Source organism: Fundulus heteroclitus, chromosome 17 (assembly GCF_011125445.2).
Source record: "Fundulus heteroclitus isolate FHET01 chromosome 17, MU-UCD_Fhet_4.1, whole genome shotgun sequence".
NCBI lineage: Eukaryota > Metazoa > Chordata > Actinopteri > Cyprinodontiformes > Fundulidae > Fundulus > Fundulus heteroclitus.
In genome coordinates, this window is record NC_046377.1 from 2,916,012 (window position 1) to 2,921,893 (window position 5,882).

A 5,882-nucleotide genomic window follows, 5' to 3' on the forward strand; every position below is an offset into this window, starting at 1 on the left:
GATCATCATTGCCGTAAAAACATTGCCGCATGATGTCACGTCAGTCTCTGGCCCTAGGACAAAGAGTGCTCTCTGTTGCCTCCTATCTTTATTGGCTCAGGGGATTTTTATCAGCAGCTGTTGCGTCTGAGAAATGTTTCCAGTGTTTGTGGGAATGCCGATGTACATACATCAGTGGTGGGAAGTAACAAAGTACAAGTACTTCGTTACTGTACTTAAGTACAATTTCCGTGTATCTGTACTTTACTTAAGTAGATTTAATAATGGATACTTTCTACTTTTACTCCACTACATTTAACAGTAAGTATCTGTACTTTCTACTTCACTACATTTCTATACAGCGTTTCGTTACTCGTTACATCCAAGACGCATTTCGGTTTTTTGATTTGTTCGTTAGTTTGAAAGTATCCAATGGCGAGAGCAGAATCAGTCCGCTCAACCAATCCAAAGCGGGAAATAACCATTAGGCCCTCCCTCAAGAAGAGCAGCACAGTACACAGGACCTGCAGAATCATTAACTCCCAGAATGGAGTCCAAGGATAGTCATCCTCCAGAAGACCTGCCCCACCCATGGCCTTATTTAAAAGATTTCTTTGAAATAACTGGGTCAAAAAACGCTTCCTGGAGATTCCAATGCCGCCTTTGCCTTCCCCAAAAGCATGAAATTCTATCTTTCAAAAATTCACTATCAAATTTGAAAAAACATATTGAGGTAAGTTAAGTTGCTAAACGCTGTCGATATTGATCCCTGGAATTCTGATGCATAGAATAAAATATCTAAATCTAAACTGTCACAGGGGGTAAACACAATAAAAACATGCTTTATCTGCAGCATTGCTCATTAATATGGTACATTACTGATTTATTAAAACTAAATATGATAGGTACACTTAATGACATTATATAAGCTGTTAGGTATTATGGTTGGCAAGTACTTTTACTTTTAATACTTAAGTAGTTTTAAAAGCTTGTACTTTCTTACTTTTACTTAAGTAAAATAATAATGTGGTACTTTGACTTTTACTTGAGTAAATTTTTGTCTGTGTATTTGTACTTTTACTTAAGTACATTGTATGAGTACTTTCTCCACCACTGACATACATGCATTTGGCCTTAGAGTTGCAGAGGTGTACCAATTCTGCGCTCATGTGGTTGGCCTCTCTGAAACAGATTCTGACTCGGCTCAGAGCAAAGCGAGCGCTCGGTCCGTCATTTCCAGCGTGGTGGTGATGTCAGAGCTGGCATCGCGCTTCAGTTCGGAGCTGAACAGCCGCCGCTAAGTTTTCCTTCCTGACGTATGCATCGCCGCCGTGCGCTGCCGGCCTCGTCGGTCGGGGTTGTCTTGAGTTCCTCCCCGCTGCTGGAGGGCTGTTCTCGCATGCCAGCCGCCTGTGACGCTGCGCTGCCATGACAACGGCGCTCGGGATTAACGCTGAGTTTGTCTGAAGGACGACTTGCTGTCACTGTAATTTGCTCGTCTGAAGCAGAGGCTCACGCGCTGACAGCAACGCCGTACAGCGGGAGAACACGACGGAGATCGCTGGGATTTGGCTCGTTTCACCAGAAATATGAACAGTGTCTGTTTTAGACAGACAACAGGAAACTTTAATGCTTTTAAAAAAATATCCCTCTACTTCTGGATATGTTTTATGCAAAATTAACGTATTTGTCTCATGAAAAGGGATAAACGTTCTCTGATATTTTGGAGAACGTTATTCCTATGTGTTTGTGGTGAATTATCTGATCATTGAGCCCCCCCGCTCTGGTTTGAGGACTTGAGAAACCGTCGATCTACTGGGATTGTGACGCACACGGTCCGACAAAGAGAAAATATCCAGAGCAGCAGTTGTGTTGATGTCAGGGTGAGAATGGGCAGACTGGTTCCAGATGATCAAAAGGGCAGCAGTGGCTGAAATAATGGACCGCGGAACCGGTAGGGCCGGTAGGGCCGCGGCCCTACCTAATTTTGATGATCAAGTCCTCCCCCGCGCTTGTCGGCCGCGCTTGTCTCTTCACCCCCCAGTCCGCGAAAAGCGTGTCTCTCCCCGCAGCGCCCCCCCCCCGCTCGGCCACGATTGTCCTACAACCAACCCCCCCCCCCCCCCCCCCACCCCCCCCCCCGCTCGGCCGCGATTGCCCCACCCCCCCCCCCCCCCCCCCCCCGCTCGGCCCGACCAATGTGAAATGCGTTCCGCGGTCCATGGCTGAAATAACTACTTGTTGCTCCAGAGGAATACCGTCTCCGATAGAAAACAGTTAAAAAAAAAAAGGCCTTAAAGCAGATGAACCACTGCGGCAGAGGACCACACAGGGTGACATTCTTGTCAGCTAAGACTGGGAAACTGAGGCTCACCATAAGTAGACAATAACAGACTTCCCCATTTCAGCCATGCTGTTAGCAGCGCTGATAAACCACTGGGTTCTGTATGGCTAAGCCATGCTAACACAATACACGCAATGGAAACATCACAATACACTGCAAGTCCAGACTGATTAAACCAAAGATTCCCTTTTTATTTATTTTTTTTATTTATTTTTTTTGCTAAGCAGCAGATCATGAGTTCTGTCCTGCAAGAACAGTTTTGTTTAATTAGCTGTTCTAATACTTAATGATACCTCATTCATTTTTTTCTGACTGGTTATAGATGATTTTAATTATTCATACAGTATAGAAAAGTCAAAGGTACCCCAGTCAAATTAATAAAAAAAAAAACTGCTACTATAAAGTTTAACATGCAACAAACAAAAAAGAAACTGCTCAACAAATCAATAAATAAAGGTTGATCCTGAATAGACAATTAAGTAAAATGGTCATTAAACATAAAATGTTATCATAATCATGTGCAACTACCTAATTGCTCTTTCATGGCTGTGTGCTGCAGCACCTGAATCTGTTTAACCTGTCATCCTCGCACACCCTAATCAGTGGACAGGAAGTGTTACAGGCGAGGTGATTGGTCTGCAGACGAGCTGCTGTGCAGTTTATCCAATGAAGGATAGGGTTTATTTGGTGACAATAGAGGATTGACCACTAATGAAAGTCCCATCTTAATGACTCATTTTCAAATGTAATAACTCAAGTATGCATTTAACAAGGGTTAGATGAGTTTAAGTATTGAACACATCCATTTACAATTTAATGGGACATAGACTAAAACAACATCACATAAATATTTCTGCAGCAGCCTGTTAATATTTTGGACTGTGGGCCTTATGGGCTTCCATTGTGCAGCACTTGGGGCAGCTGTAGCTAATTCATAAGAGCCATCAGACCTCCGTGTTGATTGGTGGTGTTCTCCCGCTGGGATCATGAAGCGCCCTGACACACCTGTGTCATGTGACCCAGAGAGCTCAGCTGCTCTGGTTCACCAGGATCCTCTCCACACATCAGCTCGGCCCTGCTGGGTTCCTCTGTAGAACAGGCAGGCTGGGAGGCTTTCAGCTGAGGCGTCATCCACTCTGGTGAAGTATTTGTTTAATTTTCACATGTAAAATACAAAAAAAAAAAAAATTCTTTCTAAACATAATCCATGGCGACAGAGCTCAAATCTCTTCAAGCCTCTTGCTGTTCTTCTCTAAACTTGTAGTGTTTGTTTGCTTCTGTTTAATCATTTATTGCACCGTTCCCACGCAGTGTTTTAGGAGGGGGGTTAAAAAAAAAAACCCTGAGCTGTGCTGTTTGGATCTGATAGGTGGTGCGGGGCATCTCCTGGCTGCAGCTGAACTCACAGAAGGCCTTCTCTAAGAAGCTGGTTTCACGTGGTGGTTTAGATGTTTGTTCCTGTTGTCTAGCACCATATGAAATCAGTGTTCTTGGGGACAGAAGGATCGCTCTGGCAGCAGGCAGGCTAGCATCTGGGAGACCAGCCCGGCGTCGGCCTCTCCCCCTTTGTCGCCACTAAAAAGATAACTGATTTCCTCTGGTGCTTAGAGCCGTCTGCAGCCTTCTAGCACCATTTGAAATCGGTTATGGCACTGTGGATCGCTGCATCTGAGGCTTGTCGACTAATCTGAGGATGACTGGAGAAAAGTCTGGATTCCAGTTCAAGCTGCTGTTTTTATCAAATGTTTAATTCACTGCAATGTGGGTTTAATAAACATGGTTTTGTTTTGTAAAAAGGAGTTTGATTTGTTAACTTTTTTCAACTTTTGTAAATGTGGCTGCGATTCACATTAGTTGCCACTAGATGTCGCCAGAACTTAAAAAAAAATGCACATTGGCCGTAAAGGAAAATGAACTCAGTGGGACAACGATTGTGACCAGAAGACTGTGGAACTGGTTTGAAGGCGAGCGAAGGCTTCAGGTTCACGTTACCAGGAGGGAGAACTCATCCCTGCACCAAAAAAAAAAAACTGGGGGAAAAATATTAAATGGATTTTATTCCCTTTTTAAGCTGTACTGTTGGTAGAATTTACGAAGGTACAGATTTTCTGAAATTTTCCATACATCGACCTTACAAATCATTGCTGAATGAATGCAGTTCAAACACATTCTTGTTTGAGTAAAATCTGTCTTCTGTATGCTATTCATGTTACCAATGGAGCGTTCCAGATGCTCAAACACCAGACGTTTGTGGACATGGCACACTCCAACCAAGATGTGGAGAAATGGCCTGTGAATACGTGTGAAATACTGCTGTTTAGATCTCTGAGAGCTTATGAAATGATCCAAAATTCATGTTCTGCTGTATCCTAAAGACTGTCCAACTGAATGAATTCTTGCATCTGTTAATGCTCCAAGACCTAGTTGGAGCCAGCGATGCCCTCCATGTTGTGGATTTGCTTTCTCTGGAATCGAATGGAGAAATATTTTGCCTCGTAGGATAATGTTCCACAGGCCCATGTTCTAAACTCCTCTGGGACAAGTGGTTGACGATCACGATGGGGTGATTTGACTGCTGGCTAAGTCAGAGTAAGGACCATGATGGGCTCACAGAAACACAAAACCAGGAAGGGAGTCCATGCAGAGTTAAAACAGACTTGTCAAAGAACACCGTTTTTATTCCTAACTTAACATGCCAGCAGGCACCTGAGCATGAGGCTTAACCACAAGACGATGAGGTACATCGCATAAAACCGGCATGTGGTCTGAAAACAGCATCGCAACTTCCTGACTTTTTACGTTTAAATAAAACTTTTAAAGTGTTCACATCTGAACTACACTTAGGACTAATGACACTGCCAAACCCAATATTCAAAAACGTCTTTATTCGCCCACAATCAAGGAATTTGACTTTGGTTACACTACAGCACTGGTGGTGTACAGACATTTGTTGTCCACGTGAAAACAGTTTGGGGGTTTTAATGCAGAGAAGAGAAAAATGGGTTGTGAAATTGCAATATTGTTTCACAGCAGCGTAGCAGGCTGATCAGGGTTCTAGGTGTACATGGTATTCATCAGAGGTTCTGACCGCACCAGGGGACCAACACCACTGTGCTTCAACACCAGCCACTCAAAGGTTTCATGACCGAAGATGTCTGGGTTACATCATGTAGTCCTTTAAACCACGTGGAGGGGTGTTTTCTTTTGGACCTGGATGATGGAGAATTTGAAGCAGGAGGGAACCTCACACAGTTCAAGAGACTTGTTGAAGATCCAAGAATGGAGCCAGTTAGTGAGTGCAAGCCTATATCAACCAACTTTTTACTCACATAGAAAGTACTGCTGTGTTTCTGTTTTTTTGTGTGTGTCTCTGCTCTGTCTTCTCAAAAAAAACCCAGTGGGTCGTGGCAGATTGCCGTTCACACCCAGCCTGGTTCTGATTCTGCTGAAGGTTTCTTCTTGTCAGTGACATAATGTCAACGACTGTTAACTGTGGCTCCACGTTCATCCAGGAGTGAATGCTGCTAGTCAATGACTTGCTGCAACCTGCTGGGTTTCT